Below are 18,845 nucleotides of genomic sequence, written 5' to 3'. Positions count from 1 at the left end.
GGGGGGGGTCCGGAAGGCCACGAGAAGTTATTGGGCCTAACGGGCGCCCCCATCCTGGCCGTCGGCCCTATAAAGGAAAGAGGAGGGCTTGGCCCCCTCCTCCCTTTCTCCACGCAAGGGAGAAAGGGAAGGGATGGCGCCATAGGGCAGCCAGCCCCCCTTTGCTTCCCCCCCACACGCCTAAGAAGGAAGGGCGGGGCGCGGCTAGGGCAGCCGCCGCCCCCCTTGGGGCGTGCCCTAGGCAGCCTCCCCTCCCCCCTCCACCAATATATATGTGAGGAGGGGAGGGGGCACGACACACCATGATTCCCAAGCCGTGTGCGGCCCCCCTCTCCCTCTAGTTCATCTTCCGCTCTAAACCGTTGTGCTTAGCGAAGCCCTGCGGAAAAGTTTCACTACTACCGTCACCACGCCATCGTGCTACCGAAACTCATCTAATACTTCGCCTCTCTTGCTGGATCGAGAAGGCGAGGACATCATCGAGCTGAACGTGTGATGTCTACTACACAACCTTTCTTCTTGTAGACGTTGTTGGGCCTCCAAGTGTAGAGTTCTGTAGGACAGTAGCAATTTTCCATCAAGTGGATGACCTAAGGTTTACCAATCCGTGGGCGGCGTAGAATGAAGATGGTCTCTCTCAAACAATCCTACAACCTAAAAAAGAGTCTCTTGTGTCCCCAACACACCCAATACTATGGTAAATTGTATAGGTGCAATAGTTCAGCGAAGAGATGGTGATACAAGTGTAATATGGATAGTAGATATAGGTTTTTGTAATCTGAAAATATAAAAACAGCAAGGTAATTAGTAAAAAAAAGTGAGCAAAAATGGTATTGTAATGCTTGAAAACAAGGCCTAGGGTTCATACTTTCACTAGTGCAAGGTCTCTCAACGATGATAACATAATTGGTTCATATAACAATCCCTCAACATGCAAGAAAGAATCACTCCAAAGTTTCTATCGGAGAACGTAGAAGGAAAACGTGCATCAAGCCCTATGCATAGATTACCCCAATGTCACCTGGGCAATCCACAAGTTGACTGCCAAACCATACATCAAATGAATCAATAGAACATCCCATTGTCACCACAGATATCCCATCGCAAGACATACATCAAGTGTTCTCAAATCCAATACTCAATCCAACATAACGAAACCTCAAAGAGCAAGACTCACTTCATGATAAGAAAGTAGAGAGGGAAGAACACCATAAGATCCAACTATAGTAACAAAGCTCGCGGTACATCAAGTTCGTGCCAAATCAAGAACACAAGACAGAGAGATCAAACACATAGCTACTAGTACATACCGTCAGACCCGTGGGTGAACTACTCCCTCCTCATCATGGAGACCGCCGGGATGATGAAGATCGCCTCCCGTGATGATTCCCCTCCCGGCAGGGTGCCGGAACAGGCTCTCGGTTGGTTTTTCATGGCTATAGAGGCTTACAGCGGTGGATCTTCAGATCTAGGTTTCTTTTTGGAGGTTTCCCTATTTATAAGAACTTTTGGCATCAGAAACAAGTCAAGGGGGTTCTCGAGGAGCCCACAAGCAAGGGGGCACGACCCCTACCCTTGTGGTTGCCTCGGGACTCTTCTGGCCCAACTCCGATGCTCCGTGGGCTTCTTCTGGTCCATAAAAAATCACCACAAAGTTTTAGCTCGTTTGGACTCCGTTTGATATTCCTTTTCTGTAAAACTCAAAGACAAGGAAAAAACAGAAACTGGCACTGGGCTCTAGGTTAATAGGTTAGTCCCAAAAATAATATAAAATAGCACAATAATGCATATAAAACATCCAAAACAGATAATATAATAGCATGGAACAATAAAAAATTATAGTTACATTGGAAACGTATCAAGCATCCCCAAGCTTAATTCCTGCTCATCCTCGAGTAGGTAAATGATAAAAATAGAAATTTTTATGCGGATTGCGACCTAACATATTTATCCATGTAATATTATTTATTGTGGCATGAATATTCAGATCCATAAGATTCAAAATAAAAGTTTAATATTGACATAAAAACAATAACACTTCAAGCATAATAAAAAAGCAATCATGTCTTCTCAAAATACCATGGCCAAATAAAGTTATCCCTACAAAATCATATAGTCTGTGATCAAGTTGCTAGAATTGCTAGACCCGATGCTAAGAAACATAGACCCGTTGTAGGCATGCCTGTTATTTCTGTTAAAATAGGAGATCATTGTTATCATGGCGTATGTGATATGGGTGCTAGTGCTAGTGCAATACCTTATTCCTTATATGAAGAAATTATGCATGATATTGCACCTGCTGAGGTAGAAGAAATTGATGTTACAATTAAGCTTGCCAATAGAGATACTATTTCACCAATTGGGATTGTTAGAGATGTTGAAGTCTTGTGTGGAAAAGATAAATATCCTGTTGATTTTCTTGTTCTTGGTTCCCCACAAGATGACTTTTGTCCCATTATATTTGGTAGACCCTTCTTGAATACTGTTAATGCTAAGATTGATTGCGAAAAGGATGTTGTTACGATTGGCTTAGGAGATATGTCTCATGAGTTTAATTTTGCTAAATTTTGTAGACAACCCCATGATAAAGAATTGCCTAGTAAGGATGAAATTATTGGTTTTGCTTCTATTGTCGTGCCTCCTAATGATCCTTTAGAACAATATTTGCTAGACCATGAAAATGATATGTTTATGAATGAAAGAAGGGAAATAGATGAAATATTCTTTAAACAGGGTCCTATTTTGAAACACAACTTGCCTGTTGAAATCCTTGGGGATCCTCCTCCACCCAAGGGTGATCCCGTGTTTGAGCTTAAACCATTACCTGATACTCTTAAATATGCTTATCTTGATGAAAAGAAGATATATCCTGTTATTATTAGTGCTAACCTTTCAGAGCAGGAAGAGGAAAGATTATTGAAAACTCTGAAGAAGCACCGTGCTGCTATTGGATCTACTCTAGATGATCTTAAGGGCATTAGTCCCACTCTATGCCAACACAAAATAAAATTGGAAGAAGATGCCAAACCATTTATTGATCACCAACGATGATTAAATCCTAAGATGAAAGAAGTGGTAAGAAAGGAAATACTAAAGCTCCTTGAGGCAGGTATAATTTATCCCGTTGCTGATAGTCAGTGGGCAAGTCCTGTCCATTGTGTCCCTAAGAAGGGAGGTATTACTGTCGTTCCTAATGATAAAGATGAGTTGATCATGCAAAGAATTATCACAGGTTATAGGATGGTAATTGATTTCCGCAAATTAAATAAAGCTACTAAAAAGATCATTACCCTTTACCTTTTATTGATCAAATGTTAGAAAGACTATCCAAACATACACATTTTTGTTTTCTAGATGGTTATTCTGGTTTCTCTCAAATACCCGTGTCAGCGGAGGATCAGGAAAAGACCACTTTTACTTGCCCTTTCGGTACTTTTGCTTATAGACGTATGCCTTTTGGTTTATGTAATGCACTTGCTACTTTTCAAAGATGCATGATGGCTATATCCTCTGACTTTTGTGAAAAGATTTGTGAGGTATTCATGGATGATTTCTCCGTTTATGGATCCTCTTTTGATGATTGCTTGAGCAACCTTGATCAAGTTTTGCAGAGATGTGAAGATACTAGTCTCGTCTTGAATTGGGAAAAGTGCCACTTTATGGTTAATGAAGGCATTGTATTGGGGCATAAAATTTCTGAAAGAGGTATTGAAGTTGATAAAGCTAAGGTTGGTGCTATTGAAAAGATGCCATGTCCCAAGGACATCAAAGGTATAAGAAGTTTCCTTGGTCATGCCGGTTTTTATAGGAGGTTCATTAAGGACTTCTCTAAAATCTCTAGGCCTTTGACTAATCTATTACAAAAATATATTCCTTTTGCCTTTGATGATGATTGTGTAGAAGCATTTGAAATACTTAAGAAAGCTTTGATTTCTGCACCTATTGTTCATCCACCTGATTGGAATTTACCCTTTGAAATTATGTGTGATGCTAGTGATTATGTTGTAGGTGATGTTTTAGGACAAAGAGTTGATAAGAAACTAAATGTTATTCAATATGCTAGTAAAACTCTAGACACTGCCCAGAGAAATTATGCTACTACTAAAAAAGAATTCTTAGCAGTTGTATTTGCGTGTGATAAGTTCAGACCTTATATTGTTGATTCTAAAGTAACTATTCACACTGATCATGCTGCTATTAAATATCTTATGGAAAAGAAAGATGCTAAACCTAGACTTATTATATGGGTTCTCTTGCTACAAGAATTTGATTTGCATATTATTGATAGAATGGGAGCTGAGAACCCCGTTGCAGACAAGTTGTCTAGGTTAGAGAATGTTCTTGATGACCCACTACCTATTGATGATAGCTTTCCTGATGAACAATTAGCTGTCATAAATGATTCTTGTACTACTCCATGGTATGCTGATTATGCTAATTACATTGTTGCTAAATTTATACCACCTAGTTTCACATACCAGCAAAAGAAAAAGTTCTTCTATGATTTAAGACATTACTTCTGGGATGACCCACACCTTTATAAAGAAGGAGTAGATGGTGTTATTAGACGTTGTGTACCTGAGCATGAACATGAATAGATCCTACGCAAGTGTCACTCTGAGGCATATGGAGGACACCACGCTGGAGATAGAACTGCACATAAGGTATTGCAATACGGTTTTTATTGGCCTACTCTCTTCAAAGATGCCCATAAGTTTGCCTTGTCTTGTGATGAATGTCAAAGAATTGGTAATATTAGTAGACGTCAAGAAATGCCTATGAATTATTCTCTTGTTATTGAACCATTTGACCTTTTCCTACCTCTAATAGGTATACACATATTTTAGTTGTTGTTGATTACGTTACTAAGTGGGTAGAAGCTATTCCAACTAGTAGTGCTGATCATAACACCTCTATCAAGATGCTTAAAGAAGTTATTTTTCTGAGGTTTGGAGTCCCTAGATACTTAATGACTGATCGTGGTTCACATTTTATTCATGGTGCTTTTCGTAAAATGCTTGCTAAGTATGATGTTAATCATAGAATTGCATCTCCATAGCACCCACAGTCTGGTGGTCAAGTAGAATTGAGTAACAGAGAGCTCAAATTAATTTTGCAAAAGACTGTTAATAGATCTAGAAAGAATTGGTCCAAGAAACTTGGTGATGCATTATGGGCTTATAGAACCTCATATAAAAATCCTAAGGGTATGTCTCCGTATAAAATGGTTTATGGGAAAGCATGTCACTTACCTCTTGAACTAGAACATAAGGCATATTGGGCCATTAAAGAGCTCAATTATGATTTCAAACTTGCCGGTGATAAGAGGCTATTTGACATTAGCTCACTTGATGAATGGAGAACCCAGGCCTATGAGAATGCCAAACTGTTTAAAGAAAAAGTTAAAAGATGGCATGACAAAAGGATACAAAAGTGTGAGTTTAACGTAGGTGATTATGTGTTGCTATTCAACTCTTGTTTAAGATTTTTTGCAGGAATTTTTTTCTCTAAATGGGAAGGCCCTTACGTTATCGAGGAGGTCTATCGTTCCAGTGCCATAAAAATCAACAACTTTGAAGGCACGAACCCAAGGGTATTGAATGGTCAAAGAATCAAACATTATATCTCAGGTAATCCTATAAATGTTGAAACTAATGTTATTGAAACCGTAACCCCGGAGGAATACATAAGAGACACTTTCCTGAACGTTTTAGACTCCAAAAAGGAATAGGTATGTGGTACGGTAAGTAAACCGACTCCAAAACAGTTCTAGTAGCAATTTTTCTCCATTTTGGAATAATTAAGAAAATAGGAAAATGAGAAGTAGTCCGGGAAGGACACGAGGCATCCACGAGGGTGGAGGGCGCGCCCTGCCCCCCTAGGCGCGCCCCCTGCCTCGTGGGCACCTCGTGTGCTCTCCGGACTCCGTTTTCTTGCACGATACTTCTTTTGGTCGGTAAAATTCATTATAATCTCCCGAAGGTTTTGACCACCGTATCATGCAAATATCCTCTATCTTTGTTTCGAGCTGCTTTCTGACAGATCTAGAGCACCATGACGTCTTCAAGCGCCCCCAAGGACAAGTTTTTCGAGAGGGTCATCAACCCCTACCTCGCGGAGGTGCTGCATCACCCTCAAACCATTGAGGTGCGTGAGGGGGTGCTGCACATCCGCGATGTGGAGGGACCAAGGAGTACCAGAAGTGTGGAGACAAAGCTCAAAACAATGGAACAACAAGTTTCAAGTGCCAAGGGATGGTGGAACGCGGACTCAACGCCAACCAGATGATGATCGCGGAGTTCACTAACAACCACAAGCTAGACGCCAAGAACAGTGGGGAGACCATCTTCAAGCTTCATGAGAAAATCGAGCACCTCCAAGCCCATATCTATGACCTTCAAAACCAAAACTATGAGTATGAATATAAATTCAAGAGGATGAGTTTGGCTGCAGATTTGAGGATCCCGGAGACTCGATCATCCTTCTATGATGATGAGCCTATGCCTTGGAAGACGGACGACAAGCCTACATCATCAACAACTCCATCATCACCACCTCCGAGGAACTAATCACATGGGTATGGGCACTCCCCTTGGCAACTGCCAAGCTTGGGGGAGTCGCCCCGGTATCGTATCACCATCACACTCCTATCTTTACAGTTTTTCTTAGTTCGGTCCTTTTTGGTAATATCTTGATCTAGTAGAATAAGTTTTGGAATGATTTAGTTTTGATTTTTGCTTTATGATCCCTCTATGTAATCGAGTCTGTGAGCTATATATAATAAAGATTAGTGTTGAGTCAAGGGCTTTGCTATCTTACTATGATCTTGAGGAAATAAAAGAATAAAAAGAAATAAAAAGAGACCATATTGGTCTTATGGATAGTAATGACTTCACATATAAAGATTATGATGATTAAAAGTTATTGAGAGTTGGCAAACATAGTTTTGGTCATCGTTGCAATTAATAGGAAGTGATAAAGAAAGAGAGGTTGTCACATATAAATATACTATCTTGGACATCTTTTATGACTGTGAGCACTCATTAAAGTATGACATGCTAAAGAGTTGATGTTGGACAAGGAAGACAACGTAATGGGTTATGTTTTCTCACATCTCAGTTAAAGTATATAGTCATGGATCATCCAAACATGTTGAGCTTGCCTTCCCCCCTCATGCTAGCCAATTTCCTTGCACCAAGTAGAGATACTACTTGTGCTTCCAAATATCCTTAAACCCAGTTTTGCCATGAGAGTCCACCATATCTACCTATGGATTGAGTAAGATCCTTCAAGTAAGTTGTCATGTTGCATGCAATAAAAATTGCTCTCTAAATATGTATGACTTATTAGTGTGGAGAAAATAAGCTTTATACTATCTTGTGATATGGAAGTAATAAAGGCGATGGACTGCATAATAAAGGTTCATATCACAAGTGGCAATATAAAGTGACGTTCTTTTGCATTAAGATTTCGTGCATCCAACCATAAAAGCACATGACAACCTCTGCTTCCCTCTACGAAGGGCCTATCTTTTACATTATGCAAGAGTCATGGTGATCTTCACCTTTCCTTTTTACACTTTATCCTTTGGCAAGAACCTCGTGTTGGAAAGATCTTGATATATATATATGCAATTGGATGTAAGTTAGCATGAAATATTATTGTTGACATTACCCTTGAGGTAAAAGGTTGGGAGGCAACACTATAAGCACTATCTTTCTCTGTGTGCGATTAAAACTGCATAACCATAAGTATTGTCTGAGTGTTAGCAATTGTGAAAGACTAAATGATAGTTGAGTATGTGGACTTGTTGAAAAGCTCTTATGTTGACTCTTTCCTATGTTATGATAAATTGTAATTGCTTCACTGAGTGAGATTATAGTTTGTTAGTTCTCAGTGAAGTTTCTGAATCATACTTGACATTGTGAATAGATTGTTACTTGAGCATAAGGAATCATATGACAAAATATATATGTTGTTGTTATAAGAATGATCGCGATGCCCTCATGTCCGTATTTTATTTTAGCGACACCTCTGAGGGAGTCCTGGATTAGGGGGTCCTCGGACAGCCGGACTATGTACTTGTGCCGGACTGTTGGACTATGAAGATACAAGATTGAAGACTTCGTCCCGTGTCTGGGTGGGACTCTCCTTTGCATGGAAGGCAAGCTTGGTGATTAGGATATGTAGATTTCCTTCTTTGTAACCGACTATGTGTAATCCTAGCCCCTCCGGTATCTATATAAACCGGGGGGTTTAGTCCGTAGGACAACAACAATCATAATCATAGGCTAGCTTCTAGGGTTTAGCCTCTGCGATCTCGTGGTAGATCAACTATTGTAATACTCATATCATCAAGCTCAATTAAGCAGGAAGTAGGGTATTACCTCCATAGAGAGGGCCCAAACCTGGGTAAACATTGTGTCCCCCGCCTCCTGTTACCATTAGCCTTGGACGCACAGTTCAGGACCCCCTACCCGAGATCCGCCGGTTTTGACACCGACATTGGTGCTCTCATTGAGAGTTCCACTGCGTCGTCACCATAAGGCTTGATGGCTCCTTCAATCATCGACAACGATGCGATCCAGGGTGAGGTTTTCCTTCCCGGACAGATCTTCATATTCGGCGGCTTCGTACGGCGGACCAACTCGCTTGGCCACCTGGAGCAGATCGATAGCTACGCCCCTGGCCATCAGGTAAGGTTTGGAAGCGTGAACTACACTGCCAACATCCGCGGAGACTTGATCTTCGATGGATTCGGGCCCATGACAGGTGCGCCCTACAATCACAATGAGCATGATTTAGATCTGCCATCGGACGGTGTTCAGGAGAATGCACCTACAGCTGCCTTGGCCTTAGATCCCGAGCAGATCGTGCCATCCGAGGACGGGTGGATAGACCCTGCCACGGAGGCCTTACACTCATCGGCAATAGAGCCGAACACAGACTTCGCCTTCAATGAGGTATGTGACATTGGACCCACGGACTCGTCTCCGACCATAGGCTCCAAACCGCACGCATCCGTGCCTATCAAATCTGATGAGGCACCGATCATGGAGTTTACCTCCGCGGATATCTTTCAGCACTCGCCCTTGGGCGATGTGCTAAATTCACTGAAATCCCTCTCCCTGTCAGGAGAATCTTGGCCGAACTATGTCTGGCTTGAGTGGGAAGCGGACGACGAAGAAATTCGTTCCCCACCCACCACCCACTTAATAGCCACTGTCGACGACTCAACCGACATGCTTGATTTCGACTCTGAAGACATCGACGGTATGGACGACGATGCCGGAGAAGAACAGGAACCACCGCCCAAAGGGCGCTGGACAGCCACCTCACATATGATATATACATGGTGGACACACCCAAATTAAACAATGGCGAAGAACGGAGGGATGCAACGGAGGATAATCCTCTTGAGAAGCAACCAAAGCACCGGCGTCGGTGCCGCTCTAAATCCCGCCATAGCAAAAATAGCGATAACGGCACAAGAAAGAATAATACCCCGGTCGACTCCAAAGGTAACGACGACCCCATGGACCCAGCGATGGAGCAGGATGAGCCAGGGGACGGCGAACATAGTCCGGGGCTGTTGTCCGATCACAGCAATGCCGAAAATAAAACTCATAAACCTGTCTCCAGAAAGGAGAACAGTCTGGACAACAATGCACTCATCATCCCGGAAAAGCACTTGGAACAAAAAGACCTCCACAAAAGGCTTATCGCCACCGCGAGGAGCTTGAAGAAGCAGAAGCAAAGGCTTAAGGACGCGCAGGATACGCTCAACCACAGATGGAACAAAGTGCTCGACACTGATGAAAAATACGGTGGCGATTGCCACACAAAGAGCTACCCAAAGCGCAAGTTGCTGCCCGAATTCGACGACGAGGTTGTAGAGCCCATTCCGCCGAAAAATAATACGGCCGATGTGCCGGACCGACCACCCCGTGGCTGCGACAGGGCGGCTAATGACACCACACACAAGTCAGCACACGATTTACGTGAGCACCTGGACAAAAAAGCCGGTATGGCCATGTCCATCTATGGATCTAGGAAGCGTGCTCCGGCGCACGATCACGGCCACCAAAATGACTATACTGATCGAATACCAGCTCGGAATCAACACCGAACACTACAACCGTCGGCAGCATGCCATGACACATCCAAATACAGGGGTGCTGCACACCCCCTGTGCTTCACCGATGAGGTGCTGGATCATTAATTTCTAGAGGGATTTAAACCCATCAACATAGAGGCATACGACGAAATGACAGACCCTGCAGTCTGGATTGAGGACTTTATTATTCATATCCATATGGCTCACGGAGACGATCTCCACACCATCAAATACTTGCCCCTCAAGTTGAAAGGACCAGCTTGGCACTCGTTGAAAAGCCTCCCCGAAAACTCAATTGGAAGTTGGGAAGAACTTGAGGATGCTTTCAGGGCTAATTTTCAAGGGACCTATGTCCGACCTCCAGATGCAGACGATTTAAGTCACATAATCCAACAACCCGGAGAGTCAGCCCGTAAGCTTTGGAACATATTTCTCACCAAGAAGAATCAAATCGTCGACTGCCCGGATGCCGAAGCCTTAGCAGCCTTCAAGCACAGTGTCTGGGATGAATGGCTCGCCAGACACCTCGGGCATGAAAAGTCGAGGACAATGGCAGCCCTAACAAGCCTTATGACCCGCTTTTGCGCGGGCGAAGACAATTGGTTGGCCCGCAGCGGCACCAGCGACCCAGGCACATCCGAAATCAGGGATGGCAATGGGAAGCCGCGACGCAATAAAAACAAGCGTCGAAATAACAAAGACAACCTAGACAACATGGTGGTAAACGCCGGATTCAGGGGCTCTCGACCCAGTCAATAGAAAAAGCCATTTAAAGGCAGCAGAGATGGGCCGTCCAGCTTAAACAAAATTCTAGACAGATTATGTCAGATCCATGGCACCCCCGAGAAACCTGCAAATTACACCAACAGAGAATGATGGGTCTTCAAGCAGGACGGCAAGCTAAATGCTGAACACAAAGGGAGGGAGACGCCAAGTGGAGACGAGGACGAGCCTCGCCAGCCGAACACTAGGGGACAGAAAAAATTTCCACCAGAGGTCAAAACAGTGAACATGGTTTACGCAACCCACGTACCAAAGAGGAGGCGCAAACACGCACTCTGAGACGTATATGTTGTAGAACCAGTTGCCCCAAAATTCAACCCATGGTCGGCCTGCCTGATCACTTTCGATTGCAGGGATCATCCGACTAGTATCCGGCATGGAGGTTCGGCCGCCTTGGTGCTCGACCCAATAATTAACAGATACCATCTCACCCGAGTCCTCATGGACGGCGGCAGTAGTCTTAATCTGATATATCGGGACACTGTCTGCAAGATGGGGATAGACCCGTCAAGAATCAGCCTAAGAAGTACCACCTTTAAAGGAGTAATACCAGGCATAGAGGCCCGCTGCACGGGCTCTCTAATACTAGAGGTTGTATTCGGTTCGCCCGACAACTTCCGAAGCGAAGAACTAATCTTCAACATCGCTCCATTTCGAAGTGGCTACCATGCACTACTCGGAAGAACGGCCTTCGCTCGCTTCAATGCAGTTCCGCATTACGCTTATCTTAAACTTAAGATGCCCAGTCCACGTGGCGTCATCACAATTAGCGCAAATACAAAGTGTTCCCTGCGTGTAGAAGAATATGTGGCGGCTCTAGCAGCCGAACCACTGAACGACCTCCCCAACCCGAATAAATGATCGGTCGTCAAGACCACGGACATGGCTAGACGTGTCCAGCGCACCACTAGTTGTAGCAGCCGAGATAAACCTGAGCTTGGTCGATGGATATACCCCCATATGTGGTGCTAGGGGCTGCCCGCATGTAAAAGGGTCCATAGTTCGACTCGACCCTACTAATATACAATAAATTGAATTCTCATGGTTCATTCGGAATAACCAACTTTTCGAATGGTCACACCAGCTACTTTCACCTGGGTTTTTTCTTTTTTACAGATGACCATCGTGCTACACCCTTCCAAGATACGGCACAACGGAGACAAAGGCGCAGACGTGCAGCACAGCCCTGTTCAAAGGTTTCTTTTTAGATTAAGACCCTGTGTAAACCTTTTTTTATTGTCTCTTGTTGCTTCACACCCTCTGGGCACTTAAAACAACCGAGAGGGATACTAGCGTTATTAGCATTTCGTCACGCCAGATTAATGCATGTACCTGGATATTCAGGGCTCATTATCAAGGGCGGTACTCAGCCCAGTATATGTTTTACAGTTCGAATACCTTCGGGAGTGTTCGGCGTCGCGAGTTTGGCCTTATATGTATCAGCTCCGAATCATGTCTTTGGTCAATAGTTGGGTTTGACCGGCTCCCATGTTTTGCTAACTTACGTTCCGCTCTATCGACTAAGGTGGCACTGGGAGAACTACAATGATTGTGCCCTGGTTCATCTGGATGAGCACCTCAGTAGAGAAAGCCAAAAACTGACTATCATGATAAAGCGAGAGACTAGTCAACCGCTCGAGGACTCATCGGAATCTTCGTGATTCCTCTGCATTAATGAAGGACCGGTTTCCCGGTCAAGTAGGTACGCGAACCGTATTTGGACGAACGCGGACATACCAGGGGCTATATTGTAGCCCACCGTCAAACTCCTATGGCTAAGTGAAAGTGTTAAAGCTATATAGTCTGATTGCCTCGTTCTCCGCGCTATCACCTCCTTAACGGACCAAGACATTGGATCAAGTGTGATTACGCACTTTACCGAACACCCCCTCATTATATGCGTGGGGGCTGAAGCCGACGACTGTAAACTTTCAGGTTATATACATACATACATAAACGGCCGCACAGGAGGCACTACAATACTTTATGGGCAAAAGTATAAATATAGCCTTTATTATCAAAGAAGCATTGTTTTTACAATCAAAATACATGTCACTGGAACATGGTACTCTTTGAGCACTAAGCCTATATTAAACGGGCACCTTCCAGAACTTCTGCAAAATAGTGCTCACGTGAGTCCTGACCCCCGGGCGGACCCCTGGTTGCAACAGCGGTGGCCTCCATCTTCGCCCAATATGTCTTAACACGGGCAAGAGCCATCCGCGCACCCTCTATGCACGCCGACCTCTTAACAGTGTCGATATGTGGCACAACATGAAGAAATCATTGCACTAAACCAAAATAACTATCCAGACTTGGTTCCTTCAGCCAAAGATGATACACAACAGACTTCATGGCAAGCCCGGACAACCGATGGAGCTCGGCCCACTTGGCCATTTGCTCATTCAACAGTAGCGGGTGCCTTGGATTACTGAATTGCGACCAGAACAATCTTTCCACCTCATGATCTTTCTGATCTTTGAAATACTCTGTCGCATCAGTAGCACTCTTTGCTAATCCAAGTATGTGTCTGCCGAACTCCACAATTGATCAAGAGAGGCATACTTCGGATCGCCGAACTTCGCCCGCAATAAGAAGGGCTTCCTAGCCGTGATATCTCCGACTTGACGAAGCTCCTCTCGTGCCGCTCTAATTTCAGATCGCGTTTCCTTGGCTGCTTCCAAGACCTTCTTCAGGTCAGCCATTTTCACTTGGCTTTCTCTTTCGAGGATCTCATATCGGCTGGCGGCATTTTGCAGCTCAAGAGCCATGTTGGCTATTTTATCTTCGCTCTGGCGATGAGCAACTTGTTCGGCTTTTAACTCTTCGGCTGCCTTCAGGGCGGCCTCATCGCTTCTCCTAGCTTGTTCCTTGGCTCAGGCAAGTTCAGCCCGAAGGGTCTCCACGGCGGCAGCTCCATCTGCAGTCAAAGCATATTATAGATACTAGCATCATGCTCCTCTTAATATTTGCTGACCATCCGAATATACATACCCTATGCCACGTCAAGCCGCTTGTTCACAAGCTTGATGTCCGCATCCGCCACGTCAAGCTGCCGTCTCAATTCGGCAAAATCAGCAGTTCGGTCAGTCGCCGGATCTGCAGCCGCCTGCGCACAAAACCAGCGCTATTATTACCTGAGACTATGATCCTCCGCTTGCCGCCTCTGGACGGCAACCAGAGTCTCAGGGGCTACTATCTATACAGAGCACACCTAGCGTGTGCAGTACACTCAAAAATATATATATTACGTTGCGTACCTCAAAGCCTCTTAGTAGGCTCGTAAAAGCTTCATTCAACCCGCTTTTGGTGGATGAGATCCTCTCAACCACCATACCCATTAAGGTATGATGTGTCTCTGAGATAGCCGCTTGCTCCAAACGATCCATCAATGTGTCCGGTTGTACACTGGATAGTCCCGGGCTTTTTCTGTTGGTCTCCTTAGGAGCCGAAAACCCCGGACTTCGGGCGGCCGAAGAGTTACCTTCTGGCTTTTGCGGATCAGGAGAAATCCTCCACGATGACACCTCAAGGTTGTCCGTCACACGAGGCGGGGAAGCAGGGGGAGGCGTTTCGCTCTCCATCATCTCCAAAAGAAGATCCCCCGAAGACAAACTTTGTTGAGAACGGCTATGAGCCAGACTGCAAAACATATGTCTCAGTTGTTATTCTCAGAGAAAAAGAAGGATATATTTACCAAAGTTCATTTGTTCACTTACGACTCAGTTGATGGGTGGCCCCCTTGCGGGTGTTGTGTGGTAAGGATGCCCTCTGGGGCAGGGCCCCCTGGCGAAGGATTCTTCCCTCGTTTGGAAACCTCCATTTCCAAGTCTTCAGAGGCGGTCCTTTTCTTCCTGTGGGGAGAGGGGATTTAGATTCACCTGCCCGATCACCCTCCTTCGCGAAGGCACTAATTCCCCCGGTTTGGATGTGTAATGTATGAAGCCCGCTTTTGGCTTCTCTATTCCTCCCCTCACCTTCTCCTGATGGCACTTGACAGGGTGCACGAGCCAGCATCCTGTTTAGTACAGGATCCGGCGAGCCTTCGGGAAGAGGGGCCGAACACCTGATCCTCTCCGCCTTTCTTATCCAGTCCTGGCCGAGGGTAGTTTTTCAAAATAATGTTGTGACAAATATAAAAGCAGCATGTTTGGTCACGGAGTTACTTACTTGGGTATCTGGACGGTTGCAGTTCAGACCCGCATCCTCGATGGTGTCCGAACACTTTATTCGTGATCTGAAGAATAGTCGATACATCCCTTCGAGTGTCACGCCGAAGAAGTGTTGAACAGTTCGCGGTCCTTTCGGGTTGAACTCCCACATACGGAGAGATCGACGTTGGCATGGCAGGACCCGACGAACTAGAATTACTTGAATTATTTTGACGAGACTGACATCCCTCTTGAGGAGATCTCAGATGCGGCTTTGCAATGTCAGCACGTCATTAACTGCCCCCAGTCCAGCCCTTTGTTGACCCATGATGCAAGTTGGGGCGGAGGGCCCGAGCGGAAGGCTGGGGCGGCTGCCCGCTTTGTACCTCGGGGTGCTGTGATGTAGAACCACTCCCGTTGCCATAAGTCGGACACCTCCGGGAAGGAACCCTTTGGCCATAGGGCGTCAACACCTTTGCTTATTATAGCGCCTCCGCACCCCGCATGCCATCCGCCGATCATCTTCGTCTTCACATTGAAGGTCTTGAGCCATAAGCCGAAGTGTGGGGTAATGCAGAGGAAGGCCTCACGATGATAAACAATGAGATGTGAAGGATGGAATCTAGAGCTAGATCATGGAAATCTAGCCCGTAATAGTACATGAGCCCTCTTACGAAGGGCTCAAGACTAAAGCCTAGCCCTTGGAGGAAGTGGGAAACAAATACAACACTCTCGTTGGGTTCGGGAGTGGGGATAACCTGCCCTTGGGCAGGTAGCCTATGGGGGATTTCGGCGGTCAGATACCTAGCCTCCCTAAGCTTCTTGATGTCCTCCTTTGTAACAGAAGAGGCCATCCACCGGCCTTGAAGGTTGGATCCGGACATGGTTGAAGATCCGGAGCGCTTAACCCGAACCTTGGGTGTTGGAACTCGAGGTAGGGGAAGGGAGGGATTGGGCGTGGAAAGAAAAGGACAGGTCTGGACCTCTTTATAAAGAGGGTGAATATCAAGCGTCCTCCGCGTGGCCGTTTGGAACTTGCCTAAAATCAAGGAGTCATACTAACATGCACGGTTGGGTTACCCACGCCCGTATTGATGAGAATCCCAACCATGCCCGTATTGATGAGAATCCCGTGATAAGGGGAACACAATCTCCGCTTCGACAAGACGTGCCAATAAAACCTCCTCGCAATGCGTGTAGTAGCAGGCTGGGAAAAATGGTTCATATAATGACCGGGTCACGACATGATGTCACGCTATGGAAAATTGTCAGCAGATTAGATTTGTGAAATATTGTGATCTCTATGGTGGTACGTGGAATTTGTTTTGCAGAGCCGGACACGATCCTTGTGTTCAAAATCTACCTTGGAGTATTCGGAGAAGGAACCCACCTTGCAATGCCGAAGACAATCGGCATGCCGGACTCATCGTCATTGAAGCCTGGTTCAGGGGCTACTGAGGGAGTCCTGGATTAGGGGGTGTCTAGATAGCCGAACTATCACCGTTGGCCGGACTCCTGGACTATGAAGATACAAGATTGAAGACTTCGTCCCGTGTCCGGATGGGATTTTCCTTGGCGTGGAAGACAAGCTTGGCGATACGGATATGTAGATATCCTACCATTGTAACCGACTCTGTGTAACCCTAGCCCCCTCCGGTGTCTATATAAACCGGAGGGTTTAGTCCGTAGGACAACAACAATCATAATCATAGGCTAGCTTCTAGGGTTTAGCCTCTACGATCTCGTGGTGGACCAACTCTTGTAATACTCATATCATCAAGATCAATCAAGCAGGAAGTAGGGTATTGCCTCCATAGAGAGGGCCCGAACCTGGGTAAACATTGTGTCCCCCGCCTCCTATTACCATTAGCCTTAGACGCACAGTTCGGGACCCCCTACCCGAGATCCGCCGGTTTTGACACCAACAACCTCTATCTCTAAACATGTGGGCATATTTTTCGATATCGGCTTTCGCCTCAGGACAAGCAAGGTCTAAGCTTGGGGAAGTTGATACGTCCATTTTGCATCATGCTTTTATATCGATATTTATTGCATTATGGGCTGTTATTACACATTATGTCACAATACTTACGGCTATTCTCTCTTATTGTACAAGGTTTACATAAGGAGGGAGAATGCTGACAGCTGGGATTCTGGGCTGCAAAAGGAGCAAATATTAGAGACCTATTCTGCACAGCTCCAAAAGTCCTGAAACTCCACGAAAGTCATTTTGGGAATTAATAAAAAATATTGAGCGGAAGAAATACCTGAGAGGGGCCACCCACCACCCACGAGGGTGGGGGCGAGCCCTACCACCCTGGGCGCGCCCCCTGCCTTCTGGGCCTCATGGCAGCCCTCCAGTGCCCATCTTCTGCTATATGAAGTCTTTCACCCAAGAAAAAAATCATAAGCAAGCTTACGAGACGAAACTCCGCTGCCACGAGGCGGAACCTTGGCGGAACCAATCTAGGGCTCTAGCGGAGCTGTTCTGCCAGGGAAACTTCCCTCCAGGAGGGGGAAATCATCACCATCGATCCTCTCATTGGGAGGGGGTCAATCTCCATCAACATCTTCACCAACACCATCTTCTCTCAAACCCTAGTTCATCTCTTGTATCCAATCTTTGTACCAAAACCTCAGATTGGTACCCATGGGTTGCTAGTAGTGTTGATTACTCCTTGTAGTTGATGCTAGTTGGTTTATTCGGTGGAAGATCATATGTTCAGATCCTTAATGCATATTAATACCCCTCTGATTATGAACATCAATATGCTTTGTGAGTAGTTACGTTTGTTCCTGAGGACATGGGTGAAGTCTTCCTATTAGTAGTCATGTGAATTTGGTATTCGTTTGATATTTTGATGAGATGTATGTTGTCTCTCCTCTAGTGGTGTTATGTGAACGTCGACTACATGACACTTCACAATTATTTGGGCATAGAGGAAGGCATTGGGAAGTAATAAGTAGATGATGGGTTGCTAGAGTGACAGAAGCTTAAACCCTAGTTTATGAGTTGCTTCGTAAGGGGCTGATTTGGATCCATATGTTTCATGCTATGGTTAGGTTTACCTTAATACTTCTTTTGTAGTTGCGGATGCTTGCAATAGGGGTTAATCATAAGTGGGATGCTTGTCCAAGAAATGGAAGTACCCAAGCACCAGTCCACCCACATATCAAATTATCAAAGTAACGAATGCGAATCATATGAACGTGATGAAAACTAGCTTGACGGTAATTCCCATGTGTCCTCGGGAGCACTTTTCTCATTATAAGAACTTTTCCAGGCTTGTCCTTTGCTACAAAAAGGATTGGGCCATCTTGGTGCACCTTATTTACTTTTATTGCTTGTTACCCGTTACAAATTATCTTATCACAAAACTATCTGTTACCTACAATTTCAGTGCTTGCAGAGAATACCTTACTGAAAACCGCTTGTCATTTCCTTCTGCTCCTCGTTGGGTTCGACACTCTTACTTATCTAAAGGACTACGATAGATCCCCTACACTTGTGGGTCATGAGGAGCAAACTCAACAAAATAACTATCATGAGATACTTGATTGGCATAATCAAAGTGAACATTAAAATCATGATGACAAGTTTCATGGTTATCATTATTCTTTATAGAATACATGTCATCACAATAATCATCATAGATAGCAACTTTGTTCTCATAATCAATTGGAACCTCTTCCGAAATAATGAATTCATCATTAAATAAAGTCATGACCTCTCCAAATCCACTTTTATCAATATTGTAATAAGATTCAACACCCTCCAAATTAGTGGGATCATT

The sequence above is a fragment of the Triticum dicoccoides genome, chromosome 7B (genome assembly GCF_002162155.2).
Source record: "Triticum dicoccoides isolate Atlit2015 ecotype Zavitan chromosome 7B, WEW_v2.0, whole genome shotgun sequence".
Taxonomy (NCBI): Eukaryota; Viridiplantae; Streptophyta; class Magnoliopsida; order Poales; family Poaceae; genus Triticum; species Triticum dicoccoides.
The sequence above is the reverse complement of the archived record's forward strand: the minus strand, read 5'-3'. Positions refer to the sequence as shown.